Source organism: Pipistrellus hanaki, assembly GCF_964339955.1.
Source record: "Pipistrellus hanaki genome assembly, chromosome: 11".
Lineage (NCBI taxonomy): Eukaryota > Metazoa > Chordata > Mammalia > Chiroptera > Vespertilionidae > Pipistrellus > Pipistrellus hanaki.
Genome location: NC_140513.1, coordinates 9,089,837 through 9,110,514, shown reverse-complemented (window position 1 = coordinate 9,110,514; position 20,678 = coordinate 9,089,837). Strand labels below are relative to the sequence as shown.

At 39.8% G+C, this 20,678-nt stretch overlaps 1 long non-coding RNA gene across 2 annotated transcripts in view; it reads right to left on the bottom strand.

Moving 5' to 3' along the window:
* Positions 1-20,678, bottom strand: part of LOC311629714 — a 105,227-nt gene that overhangs the window by 62,626 nt on the left and 21,923 nt on the right. The gene's annotated exons all lie outside the window — the stretch shown is intronic.

The following is a 20,678-nucleotide window of genomic DNA, read 5'->3' as shown; positions in this document are numbered from 1 at the left end:
ATGGCAATCTTGTCTCCTTATTTGGATAACCAGGAGATTCTTTAGCTCCATCAACCCTTACAATTGTCCATCATCTCTGAAGCAGCATCTTATTATTTGAAAGTACCATTGGACTTAAAAGCGTAAGCCGTTGAAGTTATTCCTCAGAAAGAAAAGGGGCCCTTAACTGCTACACAAAAGAATGAAACAAAGTTTGCATGTTTCTCAAGAAGGAAGAGAAAAAAGAAAGATGTTGAAATTCAGGAAAGTTTGTCAAAGATTAGAAAAGATCTAAAAGAAGGGGAAAAATCAGCAGGGGTGATATGGATTAGAACAACTTGGGAGAACAGAAATGACCAAAGGGAAATTTTAAGTCCTTTGCTGAACAGCATGCTCTGTTGACTCCTCCTAGGTCAGTGAAATAATCAGTAAAAGTCTACATTTCTCTTAAACGATTCTGTGAGTAGATTATTAGGGAGCAGGGTGCAATGGAAGAGGTGTTGCACTCAGCAAGACAAGAGGCATGTGATAACAAACACAGACAGGTTTTGGGAGCCCAAAACTAGAGAATAAAGAGGCCTCGTGGCATTTGAGTTCTACCCTAACTCTGTAGGACAAATAAATTATGCTTTAAACCAAGTCATTCATGCATTTCTGGAAAGGTATCTGCAACCTAAGCATGTGTCAAGTAAGCAAATTTTTACTGTTTCATATTCCAATTCAAGAAAGATTCCATTTGCACTTTTCACCAACCATCCTCTGAGAAGAGATGCCTGACTTGGACATTATGAGTGATTCCCAATATCAGTCTCTATCAAGCAATACTCTGGGAGCCAACAGCTGAAGACATAGGGAACAAAGCTTAAAAGGAATCTTGTAGTAAGAAAAACAATAAAAAAATAATCTTTAGTAATTCACCTGATGTGTAGGGGGGACAGCCTAAGAAGTTCAAAACTAAATTCTGTTACTCTCTAAGGGCTAACCAGCCCCTGAGAATATTATGAGCAGATGGCACAATATATGCAAATAAAATACATGTTTTTTGTAACTGGGAATTCAGGCTACCTGAAACATTATGTCTCTTTGGTAAAAACTCAACTGCTCTTTCCTCCACTCCCCAATACACATACACACACACACACACACACACACACACACACACACACACACACACTATACTTGTAAAATTTGTAGAGGATGAGTTGATGAAAAAGTAATAAGTCAATGAAGACTAATTATATTGCTGCCCTTGGGAAAATTCATACCATTGATTATTCTGACATAAGGCCAGAGCCTTCAGTCAAGAAGATACAGTAGTCATTTGTGTAATCTCTGGAAAGATCCTGAGAGATCAGCAGAGCCAATGTTTGAAAGGAAGCCCAGTGAAAGGCAGGAGCTTGTCAAGTCCTTACATATGATCAGTAGCAAAGCCAGGATTGGAGTCCAGCTTTATTGGTCCCCTTCCACAGACTTTTTTTTTTTTTTTCAGAGAGGAAGGGAGAGGGAGAGGGAGAAAAAAATCAATGAGAGAAAATCGTTGATTGGCTACCTCCTACTTGCTCCCTACTGGGGATGGAGACACAACCCGGGCATATGCCCCGACTCGGATGCTCAACCACTGAACCACACCCAGCTGGGCAGCCTTTCTGTAAGTCCTCAGGTCACACCGTTGGAGCCCTGCATTGGAGCAGCCAGTGTTCAGAGCTGCTCCTGTTCTGCCTCTACCACTCTAGTCACTGCTGGATGATCATTCTAATGTGAGACACAGATCGTCTCTAGATTCAATATGTGCCAAATCCAGAAAAAGGTTAGAGTCCTATGATATAAAGTTTTCTCAGAAAGTGAAGAAATATGTAAGCCAGTATTTTTCCAATAAAAAAGTTTGTTTAAATATGTGTATATGTGCATATGCATATATGTGTACATACATGCATTATACATTTGTGTGTATTATATATACATGTAGTATGTGTGTGTATACTTTTCCCTAATAATTGTTTTAAAGATCATCTGCTTAATCAGAGGTCAGAAGAAGAAGTCTAAGTCTTGCTCTGGGCATTACAAAATGTATATTCATTTGTAATTATTTTTTAATTATAAAAAGAACAGAAAATAATATTTCTCCCCTGCATCACCAGCTAATTTAATAACTATTAATATTTTGCTATATGTCTCTGCTTCTGTTTAAAAAGAAAATAATCCATATAGAGCTAAAATCTCAATCCTCCATCCATGTCCCTACACTCTCCCCAGAGAACAGCCCTTGCTTGGAAGTTTGTGTGTGTCTCTTCGCTAAAATAAATGTATACTTGTTATCCCATTAAACTATATAAGAATTTTGTGTGGATTTTAACACTTCAATAAACAATATCATACTTTATATAACATTTTGTGCTTGAGTTTTTTTCACATAACCTTATGTTTTTGAGATTCATGTAGACTGATACATGTAGATCGAACTCATTCATTTAACTGCCATCTACTGGTATTTCCTTGTTTAACTATACACACAGTTTGCACATTTTCCTATGGAAGCACACTCAATTTGTTTCCTGAGTTAGCTGCAATAAAGTCCACCTCCCGAACAGCTCCCACCCCTTATTGCCAGTTTTCTATACAACAAAATACTCTTTAAAATTATAAATACAGCAGTTCCTCCTTTACCCACAAGTAATACGTTCCAAGACCTCCAGTAAATGCCTGAAACCATGGCATACCAAACTCTATATGTATTGTGTGTAAGGGTTTTCATATGCATACTTAACTTTTCTGGGTTTTTTTCTAAAAAACAAAAATAAAAACAAAAGAACAGCCTTTTCTGGCTTCTCTTTAGAATATCTCAATTGCCAGCCTCTCTGTTCTTGTGCTTGGGGGCCACTGTGAAGTGAAGTGAAATAAGCGAGACTAGAGCACAAGCACTGTATACTGCAACAGTCAATTTGATAATCAAGACAGCTACGGAGTGAGTAACAGGCAGGGAGTGTGTAGAGTGTGGCTGTGGTGGACAAAGGGATGAGTCATGTCCCTGGTGGGATGGAGCTGGATAGTGTAAGATTTCATCCTCCTCAGAACAGCCTACTATTTAACACGGATGAATTGCTCATTTCTGGAACTTCCCATTTAATATTTCAGACCACGGTTGACTGTGGGTAAGTGAAAGCAGGAAACCTTGAACCACAGACAAGGAGGCTGCTACAGTAGCCCAGAGCTATACTGAGTCAACCTTGGCTGGTGAGATTCGCCCCTTCTGGGTCCCAGCTCCTGAAGGTTGGAATCGGAGGAACTCTTTACACCTTACTGAGAATGTCTCTGCTCTGTGCATTCATCCTACACACGTCAGGGTGCCAGTGTGATGCCTGGTCCCATGCCAGTGCCGGCTTATGATCCAGTGTGGTGTGTGCCATGGCTCTGCCAGGCAGCTGCCAAATCAGCTCTAGTTTGTGTGTGTTTAGAACACACCTTTCCAGCGCTCTGGTCCCATGCCAGTGCCTGGTCCCATGCCAGTGCCAGTGTGGTGTGAGCCATGGCTCTGCCAGGCAGCTGCCAAATCAGCTCTAGTTCACGTGTTTGGTACACACCTTTCCAGCACTGTGGGGCTCACCCGGATCCAGCTCTTTCTGGAGAGCATGTGAAAAGTGTCAGAGTGCAGGCAGGACCAGCACACCCCAGGAGAAAATTCCTGCCCCGAGATGAAATGTCTGTGCTCCCTGGGGTCTGGTCCAGACCTCCCTCCCTTGACACTTCATACCATCTCTCTGGGTCACTTAATTCCCAGGGTTTCAAATGCCATCTTCTTGCCAGTGACTATATAATCCAGATACCCAGCTTTGACTTTCTCTTAAAACCCAACCCTACATGTTCAATAGACTCTGAGGTCTGTCCGGTAGTTCTCTCTAAGACCCCGCAATGAAAGATTGGAACTCAATGTCCAGTGCAGTGGCTTTTGAGGGTTTGGTTTTTTTATCACGATCCAGAGGGAAGAATGTTCTACTTTGCAGATATTGATGTGTGTGTACACACACATACACACACACACACACACACACACACACACACACACACACCTCAGACAGAAGTTTCATTACATTAATAGTTGCTTTTTCTACTCATGACTAAGAAAAAGAGTCTTGTGACCCTCTGAATTGATCTGACAATGCTTTCGTGAGTCACAACTCACAGTTTACAAAACACTGTTCTAGAGAAACCTTCTCTGCTCCAGAAGTTGGAAAACTAAAGATATACTCTCCTTATTCTCTTGCAGTGTGGGCTCTAGAACAGCGGTGGTCCTAAAGGTTGGCAACTGTTGCTCTAGAATGGCTTTGTCTGTGGTGGACCCAATTGTGCTATGCTCGTCCCTTCCACTGCAAGCCCAGCTCTGAAGGCACTTGGCTTCTCTGCAGCTACTTTTGCAGAGGTCCCCGCATTCAGACACTGACTTAGCAAGTAGGGCGCTTCTGGGTGGAGGGATAGGAGCATCCATTCTGCTGACATGGTCTGTTGCAGATTCCCAGTGGTTCTATAACTGGCAGCAGTAGCAGCTTCCTGATTGTCATGGTTTCCTGTTTGAAACAGCAGTGTGGTGGCTCCTGAGGGGGCAGCTTCCTGGTTGCAAGATTATTGATGAGATAGCAGCTACCCCAGCAGCACAGTTTCTAGGACAGGAGGCAGAGGTTGCTCTTGCAAGCTCAAGCTGGACTCTGCTTCCTCAGCCCCCCTGACATTTCTGTAAGCCTTGTAATACCCTGTGATAAGCACCTTCCCACTAAACTTCCTGTACTCCACAACGGGTACCTGATAGTTACAATCTCAGCATTGACCTCACAACACCCCGAACTTTTTACCATCCTTGCATTCTCAATCTCAAAGTCACTCAAAGTAAGTTTCGCAAGACCCTTATTTCAATTTCCCATCCAATCTGCATCTGTCCAATTCACCCAATTGTCTAGTCCCAGCCACAATCATCTCACTTGCATTTACTCTCATTACCTCTTAACTCACATCTTTGCTTCTTATCTTTTTCCTCACAAATCCCAGCTCTGTTTTTAACAGCAATAACAATTGTCCTTGGTAATCATCGTTTGCCCAGCTTTTCATGTACTCACTCATTTAATTCTACAGCCCATGATGAGGTAGACATTATTATCCCCCCTCAGCAATGACATTAACACTCAGACACGGAGTAGCATGGCCAACATCACACAGTCAGTGGTTGGCAGAGGTGGGATTCAAGTCCTGGTGTGTGAACATCCAACTTCCATCCACCTTCCAACATTCCTTACTCCGATCATTACAAATGCAGCCTTCCTGAAATCTAAGGTCTCTAATCCAGCTCCCTCTCCATCAGACCCTGCCTTTCTCTCTAGCTTCATGCTCCCTCTCACCTCCTGGTGCTCTATGCTCAGATTACATGGAACTTCTCCAAATTCCTCAAGCCTTTGTTCTCAGTCTTGCCATTAGATATTGGCAGATATTCTTTGTACTTGCTTTCCTTTTTTTCCTGGTAAACTCCCATCATTGTTCTGATCTCAGAGAGGTCTTCCTGACTCTTCTGGCCTTTCCAAATTCCTTTCTGCCTTCGTCCATATGTGTTCCATCCTTAGGTGCGTAACAGGGCTGTTCAGCCCTGGTTCTTGCTGTTGTGTCTCTCCAACACCCAAACTCCTCAAAGGCAGAAACCCTATCTTATTCAGCACAGAGTCCTCATAGCCCAGCAAGCTTCTGGGGCAAAACAGATAGTCATTCAATGTCTATTTCTTAAGTGAATAATCAAAGGCAATCTCTTTCAGCAGGGGCTTCATTCTAGGGGAAAATAGCAAATAAGCCACCCCATCCTCCAAAAAGGAATAAAAACTCTTTACAACAATATGGAAATGTGAATGAAAATCTTTTTCCTTAAAAAAAAACTGTTTAGCACTCAGGAGAGTAAGAATGTGATTAAAGAAAGGGGGCATTTTCAGAAGACAAAGCCCACTGCTGCCACCTGAGAATATGGAAGAAAAGAGACAAATGTTTGTTTAGTTTACTGAACCTCTCATGAGCCAGGTGACTGGCTCCATATAACTCATCTACATTCCTACCACTATGAGTTAGCTAGATGCAATTCTATTCGTTTTGTAGGTGGAAATGCTCACCATAGAGAGTTAAAATAGAAATTTATCTGAGGCCAATTAAGTTAGAATCTCTGGGGTTAAAAGACAGGCATCAGATTTACACCCAGACTTTAGGCTAAATTTGAGAGTCAGTGGTTTAAATCCTTGCTGTCCAACTTGTGTCCTGGACCAGTAGCCCAGAATCTCACCCCCACCCAGACCTATTAAAAGAGAACTTCTATTTCATAAGATCTGCAAGAGACTCGCAGACACATAAATCCTATGAAAGCTCAACCTTGATTGTTTCCTCAGCCCTCTGGATAATTCCTTACACCATGGGTTTTTAGGAACGCTGGTTTCAATGACTTTCCCTGAATCCATTATGCTTCCCAAGCTGACTTTGGAGATGGGTTCCCTCTCCTCTTCTGCTGCTTATGCAAATGTGAGAGTCCAGACACCCCCAAAAGCATCCTCAAGTCACCATGACGGTATTCATTTGTAATATGCTCTTGGTCCAGTTCTCTCCCTCTGGAATTTTAGGCAAGTTCTAGAACAAGGTTCTGGCCAATATGTTGAAAGCTTGGAGTACAGTCAGGAGTGGGCTATGTACTTTCCCTATGGCTAAGGAAAGAGAGGAGACAAGTCTGGGGGCGGCAGATGGGAAAACTGTCTGGAAACGAGTTTGAATCCTAGCTTAGGCAATTGCTCACATTGGGATCTTGCTGAGCCACAAACACCCTCTAAACTTATACTTCCACAGCTGCAAAATGAGAAGCATAATCCATCCCAAAGCTGTGGGGAAAACAAACACTCAATAAGATTGAAAAGTGAGCATGTGTGTGGTGTTTTATGATACTCAGTATCCTCAGAGGAGTCTGGCCCTGGGGGAAAGTGCAGGTTTTAGACGAATGAAGCTTCCTCACACTTACTGAATCCGACTCCTACCTGCATCCGAGAAAAACAGCCATTGGACCAACAAACGTGGACACGAGGCCAACGCCTAGGGGATGTTTTCATACTTTTGGGAAAACTAGCCTGGTTAAGCCAATTGATATTGAGATATGGTGGTCCCTTCATTGTCTCCTTGGTGTTTTCATTCTTTTTTCCACTTAGAGTGGAGCGCCTAGGAGGGGAGAATCTGAACCCCAGCACTCAGATCAGTGTCCAGCACTAAGTCAACTCTCAGGAAATCTGTAGATTTCACTCACAGCAAGACAGGTAAGAAGCACAACCAGTTAAGAACACGCTGGACTGAAGTCCCTCTACCTTCCTCACCAGAAGATTCCGAGTGAAACCTAGTTGAGAAATGTCATCATTTCACTCCCTGTGCTGGCGGTACAGATGACATAACTATTGTGACCTCTGACTTGCCTTCCACTCTCACGAGGAGTTTCATTTTAATAGCTGGCCTGATGCACTCAGCATCAGGTGCAGGAGGAGTCAAAGGAAGAAAGGTCACACAGCCTGTCATGGGATTGACACATTGAGATGAGGACAGCGTGAGAAAATGCATAAGGAGGCTGAATTCCTTCTGTCAGAGTGACATGCATACACTCAGATAGCCCTCCATTGCACCTGACCTTTACATGTTCCTCCATCATCCATAGTGTGTTTATTTAAATAGCTTTATATTATACTAGGTGCCCCTTGCAGGAAGATTCCTGCAATAGGGCTTCCTGCTGCGGTCTCTGGTGCCCTGCCAGCTTCTCTCCCTTCTCCACCACCCCGCTTGCTTGCTTCTCTGCAGCTTGGATTCTTTCTATGCTGTCTTCAGTCTTCCCTCTGGCCTGGATATGCAAATTAACCGCCATCTTGGTTGGGTTAATTTGCAAATTCACCCCATTGGCTGGTGGGTGTGGCTTGTGGGTGTAGAGAAGGTGTGGTCAATTTGCATGTTTCTCTTTTATTACAGAGGATAAGTCTATGTAACTGCTAACATTTACTGAATGCTTGCTTGCCAGTTTTAGGCATCATAATAAAGCCTTCAAATAGTGTTCTGTTCTCACAGCCCCTTATGAGAAAGATTGCCATTCCCATGTTACAGATGAGGAAACAGCCTTATCTTAAAAGATGCATACACATGTCCAATTTTAAGCAGCTTGGAGCCAGGATGTAAATGCTTGAAGTCTGACTCCACAGCCACCTTCCTAAGGGCCTGCACTACTCTGCTGTGAAGCCACCTCACTTCGCACATGTCTGTTTTCTTTGTCTACAAGGACCTTGCCCTCCCGTCTCAGCTTGTTTAACTGACCTCATTCATAAAATCTCAACTCAGAGATTTTATTGTTTTTCAAGAACCATTGCCAGGCTAAGTTAGGCATCCAACCAAGGCCTAATGTCCTCACCTCTAAACACTCATCACCCTGCTCTAGGATTTTATGGTTATGTGTTTATCTCCCTTGCTAGACTGTGCAGTTCATGGTAAGAATGATGTTTACACATAGTACACTTCACCACCACTGTCTAAAACATAAAGTGATTCTTGCTTCCAAATGATTTGGGCATGGTCCACCATCATTTATAATGCCTTTGGACTCTGTAAGGAACACTGCTACCCAAGGCCACAACTCTACACCCTGAGCCTTCATGCTGGCCCCTCCAGAAATGCTGGCTGCTTCCCCTCTTGGTCACTATCACAACTTAGTGGAAAATCACAACTTAATGTTCCAAATCACTCTAAGCCGAACTCCACATAGCCAGGAAGCCTCTCAGTCCCCACAACCAGAATGACCAAGGCCTTTCCGTGACTTAAAATCCTGATCCAATTCTCCATGGCCCGAGAGAGAGAAAGAAGCGTGACCACCCCCAACCCAAAGTGCCAACTCATTTCCTGCCCAGAATAACCACTTCCCAAAATGAGTGACCGTGTGAACATGAATTCCTTTTAGGGGAAAACCCCACCTCCACCTACCAGGCTGTCATATAACCCTATGACCCCAACTTGACAATTGCCCAATAGTCCAATATTGGTACCCTTCCCAATGTTGACGTGACTCATCCTTATTTATTATCACTTTGTTATTTTAGGACAGTTCTTAACACACATTGCTCACTGGACATGCATTTGTTGAATAAATGATAGATAAAATGAATACCATCTTGGATGTCTACATAGTACTTTTTAAAATTTTTATTTTTCAAAAACAGTTTATATTCAATATTATTTTGCACTAGAGGCCAGGTACACAAAATTTGTGCAGGAGGGGGTTGTCCCTCAGCCCATCCTGCACCCTCTCCAATCTGGGACCCCTGGAGGGATGTCAGACATCCCTCTCACAATCCAGGACTACTGGCTCCCAACTGCTCACCTGCCTCCCTTCCTGATTGCTCCTAACCACTTCTGCCTGCCAGCCTGATCACCCCCTAACCACTCTTCTGCCAGCCTGATTGATGTCTACCTGCTCCCCTGCCAGCCTGTTTGCCCCTAACTGCCCTCCCCTGCATGCCTGCACCCCCCTCCAACTGCTCTCCCCTGTAGGCCTGGGTTCCCCCCCAACTGCCCTTCCCTGCAGGCCTGGTCACCCCCAACTCCCGTCCTCTGCTGACCTGGTCACCCCTAACTGCCCTCCCCTGCAGGCTTGATCAACCCCAACTGCCCTCCCTTGCAGGCCTGGTCCCTCCCAACTGCCCTCCCCTGCTGGCCATCTTGTAGTGGCCATCTTGTGTCCACATGGAGGCAGCCATCTTTGACCACATGAGGGTCAGTTTGCATATTTATTATTAGATAAGATTTGTTTCAGATGTACACCATAGTGGTTAGATAATCATATAATCAGATTAGAGAGATGGGTGAGAAAAGGGAAGGGATGAAAATGTACAAATTGTCAGTTATAAAAACAGTCACAGAGACATAAAGTCCAGCATAGGATATATAGTCAATAAAGTTGTCATACCTTTGTATAGTGTCAGATGGGTAGACTTACCAGGGTGATCACTTCCTGAGCTATATGTAAGTGTCTAATCACTGCACAGCTGAAACTAAGATAATATTGCAGGTCAACTGTAATTAAAAACCAAAAACAACTCTCAAAAAAAACAAGTCTGTAAGTGCTGAGTAAGAGGTTCTATGGGGGAATGCATGGGCTTTGACCAAGGTATTGTCTATCTCCCAACAAAAGAAGAAAGGGACTTAGAGGCAAGTCCACCACAAGCACTGAGAAGGAATAGCTTGCAGTAAGAGGTGACAGAATAACCATGAAAAAACAGAAAAATTTTAAATCACAACGTAGAGCAGGGGTGAAAGCCCTACACATACTTAAAATGACTCAGTTCACTCATAATATTGTGGCTGACACTGAAGCACATTTATTATTATAATAAAAATAATAATAATAATAATTATTATTATTATTATTATTATTATTATTATTATTATTTAATCTTGATGACTTAAGAGAAAAAGCTACCAGGAGCTTTCTAACTTCAGAAGTATGAATTACCCTTGAAAACAAAGAGTTTTTGTTTTTTAAAAATACATCAATGGACCTTTTTGTTATACAAAAACAAAGACTGGGTTCTAAATAAAAGTCTTGAGATATGAGGATTTGAGCTTTTTTATAATGATGAAAGGTTTTAAGTGCAAATAACTCTCTCTAAAATATGGGTCCTGAATGTCTTACTCCTGGAAAATTACTTGTTTGCTCTTAGACGTGTGTGCTTTGTTTGTATTTTTTTCAATCAGTTACCCAAAGGAGTTTGAAAAAAGTGACTAGCCAAAACCAGTTTGGCTCAGTGGATAGAGCATTGGTCTGCGGACTCAGGGGTCCCAGGTTCGATTCCGGTCAAGGGCATGTACATTGGTTGCGGGCACATCCCCAGTGGGGGGTCTGCAGGAGGCAGCTGGTCGGTGTTTCTCATCGATGTTTCTATCTCTCTATCCCTTTCCCTTCCTCTCTGTAAAAAATCAATAAAATATATTAAAAAAGAAAAGAAAAGAAAAGAAAAGAAAAGAAAAGAAAAGAAAAGAAAAGAAAAGAAAAGAAAAGAAAAAAGTGACTAGATGGGGCCTGAAGGGATATGAAAATATATCTTTCATTTACACTAGTAAAGGGGACTTACATGAATTCTATGTGAATTATGGAATCCCATATATGGCTATTTTCCAGAATAAATTATCCAGACTTCCAGAAATATACTATTAGAAACGGGGTTCCATTCAAACATGGGGTCAAACCCAACACAGTGGGTGGTGGAATATTGTAGGTGTCCAATAAAGACAGGGTATCATTATTATTATTCTTTGAATCACATGGTGGGTCTTTATGAAATATTTACTAATTTGAACAGAAACTGAAATTATAACCGCATAGAAACTTTATTCCTTTAATATGACCTTTTTTCTTTTCTGTCCGTTTGATTCAAACTGGCCTCACCCAGCACCATGAATCACTTTCCTCCTTTTCTTGGTCCACTCCCTTAATCATTAAGCCCTCAGGACAATGAGTTTCATGTCTACTGACCATAGAGACAGAGTTTCAGTCAAACTAGAGAGAAGTGACCCCACTGCCTACACATCTTTACAAAACCAAAAAGACCACCACCAAGGCTGACATAAGGACCAGATATAATGATCAACCATCCCCGTCCCCCGGGCCAACCAATCAGTAGAGATTACAAGCCTAACCACAACCCTCACACCCTTAGTCCTCTGTATAACTCAACCCTAGAAGCCACCAGGGAGCCAGATCTTTGAGAAAATCTCACCTGTGACTCTGAGTTTGGCACTGGTTCCTTAAATAAACCTTTACTTTCTTTGCTGCAAACTCCTGTTGGTATTTAATTGGGCTCTGAGGTGCATAGGCGAACAAACCTCTATAGTTCAGAAACAAAATTATCTTTTTAAAAAATTTTTCCTATATTGTGTTTTCCCTTTTAGTTCAATCTCTTTTCCAACTGAAAATGTGCTAATCAAATACTCACTAAATGAGTTGTATATACTTACATTTGTAAAATAATTAACCCAAGGCTCCTTTTATATAAATGATTAGCAAGAAAAGTATTGTATTTGAGAAAACATGTGGTACAATGAAATATTGTGAAACACTGACATTTAGTGAGAGTATTGACTTCAATTGTTATTTTAAGCTTTTGTTGTCTGAGATTTTTTTACAATTCTGAAAGGAAAGCAATACAAAATTCTTGTTCATCAAAATGCAAATTGTGCTCCATGAAATGCAACTGATTAGTATTTTGTGGATATTGACCAATTTTCCATCTATTTGTTAACTGCCTCCCCCACCCAGGAGCATCTATTTGCATCTCCAGAGAACCTTCTTTGGAAAACATTGGTCTGTCTATTCCCTTTTCTGCAATTATTAACAATACCATTTATCTATCTATCTAGATATCTAGATATGCATATATACATGTACATATCGGGTCTAGTAATAATCAATGTCGTTTTTTAACATTCGTTTAAAATCTTGCTTGGCGTTGACTTGTATTGACATAACCTTCAAACACGTGGTATCTACAGAACGTGTGAAGTGCAATTAACAAGTTTTGCTTGAAAAAGTTTGTGTTTGGTTTGGTTTTTGTTTCAAAACTAGGGCTAAGAAGATGGCGGATGAAGAGCATATTCGGCACTGCATGCTTTACGAGTTCCAATTAGGAAGAAAAGCAAGTGAGGCTGCAAAAAACATCTGCAGTGCTCTTGGTCAAGATGCAGTTAGCGCCAGAAAATGCCAGCGTTGGTTTGAGAAATTTCGCAAGGGAAATTTTTCGTTAGATGACAAGAGTGGTCGAGGCCGTGTGTCCAATTTTGATCAAGAAGCTCTTCAAGCTCTTTTGGTGCAAAATCCTCAAATTACCCAACAAGAGCTTGCGACAACTTTAAATTGTTCACAAAAAAACAATTTCCAATCAATTGCGTGCACTTGGCAAAGTCCAAAAGTTTGGAAAATGGGTTCCTCATGAGTTGACCGACAACAACCGTAATCAAAGAGTCACAATTTGCAGTTCGCTCCTCTCTCGTCAAAACCGTTTGCCGTTTTTAGAGCAAATTGTTACAGGAGATGAAAAATGGGTGCTGTATGTTAATTTGAAAAGGCGGCCTCAATGGTTGGACAAAAATGAGGCTCCGCAGCCCACGCCAAAACCTGACTTGAATGCGAAAAAAGTGATGTTGTGTGTTTGGTGGAATTTTAAAGGAATTCTTCATTATGAACTTTTACCATCTACCCAAACCATTACAAGTGCAGTGTATAGTGCCCAATTGGAAAGGTTAGCCCAAGCTTTAAGAGAAAAAGAACCCGCGCTGATTAATCAGAAGGGCGTAATTCTTCACCACGATAACGCACGACCGCATACTGCAAGAATCACTGCTGAAAAACTGCGCCAGTTGGAATGGGAAGTTCTCCCTCAACCTGCATATTCTCCTGATATTGCCCCTTCCGATTACCATTTGTTTCGTTCTTTGCAAAACTTTCTTCTTGGAAAAAAATTTAATAATGAAGAATGCCTCAAAAATGCATTGACCGAATTTTTTGCATCAAAATCACAAGAATTTTACAACAGAGGGATTAAAATGCTTCCTGAGCATTGGGCACAAGTAGTAGAAAACAACGGCAACTATATTGTTGATTAAATTTTGTTGTATTGTTTAAATAAATTCGATTTAAAAAAGGTATTAGAAAACGACATTAATTATTACTAGACCTAATATATATGTTTATTTCATACTCTCACACACACACACACACACACACACACACACACACTAGTGGTTGCCATATAGCTTTATAGTATTCTGGTGGCCAAGATATTTTTAAGTCATATTTTTATTGAAAAAATATTATTATGGTATTTTAATATGAATAATGAAATATAGAAGCTAAATGCTACATTAAAAGGGCATTTTTGTCTTCATTTTTCATTGACATAGAGGAGCTGAGAACCAGAGATGAAAATCTCCAAGCTAATAAATAAATAGAAAAACCAAGACTATAACCCAGACTTTTCAGCAACCAAATTAATTTTCATTTGATTTCCACATCTCTTTCTCCGAATAATTGAAGAATTTAAATCTCCACATAATAAAAACACATCTGTTATCCCTAAAATAGCATCACTTCAAAAAGGATCAGGCTTACAATATTTTAGAAATACAGGTAAAAAAAAAAATACTGGAATATCAATATCATCATTTTGCTATTTTCTTGCAGATAGTAAATTGAACTAGTGCAAAGAATAGGAAAGAAAAGTGTAAAACTCATATGTGCTTTTACAGAGCTTGAAAACTAATTTGGAAAGTAAGTTATATATACCCCAAAACATCCCAGTGATAGAAGAACATGAACCCTTGCTGGTTTGGCTCAGTGGATAGAGCATTGGCCTACGGACTGAAGTGTCCCGGGTTTGATTCCAGTCAAGGGCACATGCTTGGGTTGCGGGCTCAATACCCAGAGGCAGCCAATCAATGATTCTCTCTCATCATTGATGTTTCTATCTCTCACTCTTCCTTCCTCTCTGAAATCAATGAAAATATATTTTTAAATATAAAATAATATATTAAAAAGCCCAGCAAGTGCAATAATATCAGCTAATAATAACAGCTAACATATAATAAAAGCATATTAAGTGCCACACATAAGTCTAAGTGCTTTTACATCCAAATCCTCTTTCCATCTCCATAGGTATACTATCTATAGGTATACTACATAGGTATAATAGATATCTCCAATTATAAAAAATAAGAGCATGAAGCCATGAGAGGTTAATTTCTGTTGGGGTCTGTCATGAGAATGTCTAATTAATGGTAGAAGTATTGTGATAACTGTGGGTTTTGACTTTGGAGGACCTCACTCTTGGCCCCACAGGAAAGAAGGGAATCCATAGGAGAAATTAGTTGTGCAGACACCATGATGCTGAGGAGAAGCCCAGGCCTCCAAGGAGGAAAGGGTATGAAGCACGGCTAAGGCATGACAGGAAGGTACAGGGGAATAAAAGGTAATTGGAAGAAGGCCAAGGGTGTCATAAGCAGAATAAAAAAGGATGCTTAAATTGCTTAGGAAAAATCATACCCTAAAAATATCTTGCCTTAGCAGACTTTTAAAATATTCTTTGTGAAAAAGATTAGTTTTATTTAAATATACTAAAACAATGCAGAAAAAAATGATAGTATCCTGAACACAACTGTTAAAATTTGGGGGAAGGGGAGAAGACAATAAATAGTAAGTCCTTCCTTTCTGCATCCAAGCTCTGAAACAAGCCAAAAATTAAAACAAATACTAAGACAGATGGGAAATTAAAATATCAATTTGTGATTGTTCAAGGTCAAGTTGGAGGATATTACTTATTTGATAGCCAAATTGGCCAGCCTTGTGAGCCAAATCCCAGATCTAGACAACTTGCCTGTCATAGCATCACTCAATCCTGAACAAGAACAGAGATCCCCCAAGAAAAAGATAAAGAGAGCTGTTGAGAGGTACATATCCATTGCATTCTTCTCAGATAATTCATTCCACCATCCCTATGGAAGAATAAACAAAAGAGCACACACAAAGACATGAAGTTATGCTAACTGAGCTTCCTTCACGTGAAAAAAACATCTGGAAAAGAGAAGTACTCCTCATTAACACCCATTATTCTTTTAAATATTCACACTACAAAACAAAAGAAATATATTTTCCAGAAGCCTACAATTACAAATCATACTCAATGGTAAAATATTGATTGGTCACAAGACAAGGATGTCACTACTTATATGCAATACTGAAGTGCTGGTCCTAGCCAGTGCTATAAGAAAAGAAGTGGAAGTGCCCTTATAATAGATTATATAAATATTGTATTTTAAAAATTATAAAGGGTCTACAAATTTACAAGGTTGTAGATACAAAGTCAATATATAAATCAATTTTATTTTTATATTATCAATATACAATTAGAAGACAAAAATTAAGAAAAGTATAACATCTACAGTAGTACCCCAAAATACTGAATACCTAGGAAAAACTCTAAAGGAAGATGTAAAAGAACTCGAAAAATTATAATAGTGATAAAATAAATTAAAGTCCTAAACAAAGAGATATTTCAGGTGCATGAATTGTAAGATTCAATATAATATCACATAAATTCTCCCAAACTTGATTTATAGAATGAAAGCTATTCTACTTAAAATCGTTGTAGATATTTTTGTGTGGAAATTGGAAAACTGATTATAAAATTTGAGTATTCAAAGAATTTATAATGGACAAGATAGCCTGAAAGAAAATGAGCAAGTTGCAAAACTTATACTGTCAAATTTAAATTTATCATAAATTTAGATAATCAAAACAAATCAGTGTGGTCTAACAATAGACCCACATACACATGATTATTTGAATAGCAATACAAAAAAAAAAAAAAAACTTACTGGAGAAACAATGTTCTTTTTAATAAATAATGCTGGAACAATTATATGGAAAAACTAGAGGCCCGATGCATGAATTTGTGCACAGGTGGGGGTTCCTTGACCTGGTAATCAGGACCCTCTTGCGCAGTACCAATCAGGGCTGATCAGGACTGGCTAGCCAGGGGGAGGGACCGTGGCAGGTTGATCAGCCACAGGAGGTTGGCTGTGTGAGTGCACTGACCACCTGAGGAAGCTCCTACATTGATATGTCCTCTGGTGGTCAGTGTGCATAATAGTGACCAGTTGTTCTGTCGACCAGTTGTAACAGTCACTAAGGCTTTTATATATAGAGAGATATAGATAGATAGATGAACTATTACCCCTACTTTGTACCATACATAAAAAATTGAGATGGAGCACTGACCTAAATATAAATAATAAAACAATATAACTACTGCAATAAAATATAGGAGAATATTTTCATGATCTTGAGGTAGACAAAAATGTCATAAAATGATAAATTAGTATTCACTTAAATTAAGAACTTCCGTTCATTAAAAGACACCATTATGAAAGTGAATAGAAAAGCCACATATATTTAGAAAGATGTTTACTACAAATATATGATAAAGGATTCACATTCACAATATGAATAAAACACCTATATATGTAATACTTTCAACATAGATAATAAATAAATAAATAAATAAATAAATAAATAAAATCATTACTGACTCGCTTAAGAAATCCTATAAATCAATCAGTCATTAAGTGGGCAAAATAATTTTTAAACCGACAAAAGAATTGAACAAGACTTCAAAAATAGGATACCTTGATGGTCAATAAGGATTTGAGAAGATGTTTGGCATTATTGGTAGTCAGGGAAATGGAAATCAAAACCACAATGAGATACCACATACACAAGAGTTGCTAAAATTAAAATGATTGACAATATTAAGTGTCAGTGAGGATGTGAAGCAACTAGAAATCAGATAAATTGCTGGGGGAAGTGAAAATGGTACAATCACTTTGGAAAACTGTTTGGCAATACCTACTGAAGTAAAAGATAGGCTTGATTTATGACTCAACTGTACTACTCTTAGGCATATTCCTAAGAGAACTGAAGTCACATACTCACAAAAAGACAGGCAGTAGAATATAGCAATTTTATTCATAATAGCCCTAAAGTAAAATAACTCAAATGTCCCTCAACAGAAGAATGAATAAATAAATAGTGGTATATTGATACAATAAAATCCTGAGCAGCAACAGACAGGGAAAGCCACACACAATAATATGACTGAATCTTAAAGACATTTTAAGCAAAAAAAAGGCAGGCACAAAAGAATATGTTCCACTTAACCACTTTTGCTGAATGGAATACACTCATGTGTGATTGCATTTATACAATGTTCAGAATGGGTGAACTAATGTGCATTGATACATGTGGTGGACACACAGTCAATGTTTGGATGATGTATTGTACATTGTATTGATGATGATGAATTGTACACCTATATCATTTTTTTAAAATCAATGTTGCAGTTTTTTTGTTATTTTAACAGTCCTGCAATCAATATCCCTGACATCTTTATGCACCTAAAATATAATTTAAATTTTTTTGTAAATTAGATTCCTGGAAGTGAAATTTGATGTCAATAGATATGGGCATTTAAGATTTTAACAGATATCATAACCTCACCTCCACGAATTTTGAGCCAATTCACTATCCATCCAATAGTGTTTAGTGGTGCCACACTTTCACTAGCCAGGGGTACTACCAATCTTCATTATTTTTGTTAATATGAGGGGGATTAGAAGACATTTTATTTGACATTTTTAAAATAACCTAATTACATAAATATGCTGGAAACTGCCAACACTAAAGTAAACGAGACCCTAGATATGGAATAAAAAAGACTTTTGTTTTGAAAAGGGGTTGAGATTGGTTAAGGTTTTATATGTAGTTCCCTCTTATCCACAGGAATACATTCCATGACCCCCATTGGATGCCTAATACTGAGGATTGTATTGAACCCTGGTCAACTTCAACTCTGCCGGAAATGTGGCCACAGCTTCTTCAGGAATAGGTGCAGCCTCCCAGTAACATTTATATCATTCAGTCTAAGCCTGTTCCTGGATTGTGTGGAGCCATCCCTCGCTGACAGTAAACAGCGTGGTGTCACGCTTTCTGGGGATCCCTTATTAAGTCTCCTTACAGGCGCAATGCTGTCTGGCACAACACATTGCCATCAATCACAGCACGTTTTCTGTTCATTTGTCTTCGCTTACAAGTTTAATGCCTTTTCCATCTTAACTAAGCACTTAATATCCACCATGGCCATAACTTTTGCAGTTTGAGGTGTGACAGCAAAACTAGCACAAATTTGTTTCCTTCTTCACAATTTCATGAGAAGATTAATTTTTACTGTAGATCTTAGCAATCTCAGCATTTGATTTTTTTTCTATCCTTATTAAGTCAAGAACTTTCACCTTTTCACTTCAAGGAAGCACGTAAGGCTCCTCTGACATATCCGAATTGCCAGCATCACTACTCTTGTGCTATGGGGCCATTGTGAAGTAAAATAAGGGGGACTTATACACAAGTACTGTGGTAGTGCGACAGTCACTCCAAAACCAGATGGCTAAGTTACTAACGGGCAGGGAGCATCTGAAAAGTGGAGATGCTGAACAAAGGGGTGATTTGCATCCCCAAGGAGATGAAGCAGGATGCCTGAGATTTGATCATGTTATTCAGAACCACCCACAATTTAAAAATTTTAATTGTTACTAATGAATAAAGTAGATCCAAAGACACAGAAGTATGGAACAGGCTGATGAATTTCAGAAGGAAGGTGAGGGGTAGGAGGTTGGGAGGGGTGTGATTATCCAGGGAATTTATATGCATATATGCATAACCCATGGACAAAAGAGTGGTGAAGGCCTGGGAGGGGTGGGTATGAGTTGGAGAGGGTCAATGGGGAACAAAAACAAATTAACAAAGGGGGTATCTGTATTGCTTACAACAATAAAGATAAATTTAAACCTTTTGAACTGCTTCCTTCTAGAAGTTTCCATTTAATATTTTTGGACCATGATTGACTGCAGGTCAATCTGTGGCAAATAAACCACAGATAAACAGAGAGAGTGCCTACCCTACCTTCAGCCTTTGCTGAGAGAAATAGGTCCAGCTAGCTTCTTAAGCATAGGAAGCCCACTGCATACCCAAATCATCACCATCTGACTTTATGAGATCTGACCAATGAAGCATATGAGATCATACCCGACAAGGCATATAGAGTGGTCAGTTACCTATGAATTAGTCTGGCTCTGCAGGGATAACAGAAGTGGGGGGGGGGGGCGTGAAGAGGGGAGCACATTTCCTTGCTGCTTTGTATATTTTCTAATCTAACCCAATTCCTCCCAGCACACTCTTCCACTGTAACCCTCTGGAAATCCTAGTTTGGGGTCAGCAAACATCCATAAATCATCATCTTTTTTTGGTAAGTTCTTTTTACCTTTTTGCTTTAGTTGGTTCTAGCTGTTCTCTGGGATGCCATTTTTCCTGTGGTTCTCTCAATGGAGAGGGTGTTTTGTTATTTCGTATCTCACACCATCAGAATCTTGAGATGGTCTCGTTCCCATTTCTTCTTCTATATCCTGTCTCCCCTTTATGCTTATAAAACACTCAGGCTCTTCTCCTTGTTGTGTTTTTCTACTGACCACTTGACCACTCTCTTATTCTTAAAGACCTGAGCTCCCCACTCAATTTTCCTCTTTATCCCAACTCCTGTTACTACTTTCAAAGGTCTCAACATCCACACAGTGGATCATTCAGCACCATGATATCAGCTCCTTCACTTTTTCTCTACTCTACCTCAGCTACCCACTCCCATGGTCACATCCTGAATCTCTACCAACAGAAACTATATTGTCTATGAAGCATTATCTTAAACACCCCACACCCTGTCCGCTACCTCCCATCATTTCAAATAACATTCTCCGGAACAACCCCTACCACTCCCACCACCATAACTCTTTGACCTTATTCTTCAATCCCTACCATTTTCTCATCATCCCTTAGTCTTGCCCATCCTAGATTTTGTGAGCACACATTCTAATTACTGTCTAGCAAATCCCCTCACATTCCTTGTCCGCAGCCTCCTTTATCATTCTTGCCTACCCACGCCAGCTATCTCCCCTCAGTTGTGTTGCTGGAGAAAACAATACACAACTGAGCAGATGATGTTAACATGAATGGAAAGTTCCAAGTGTCAATG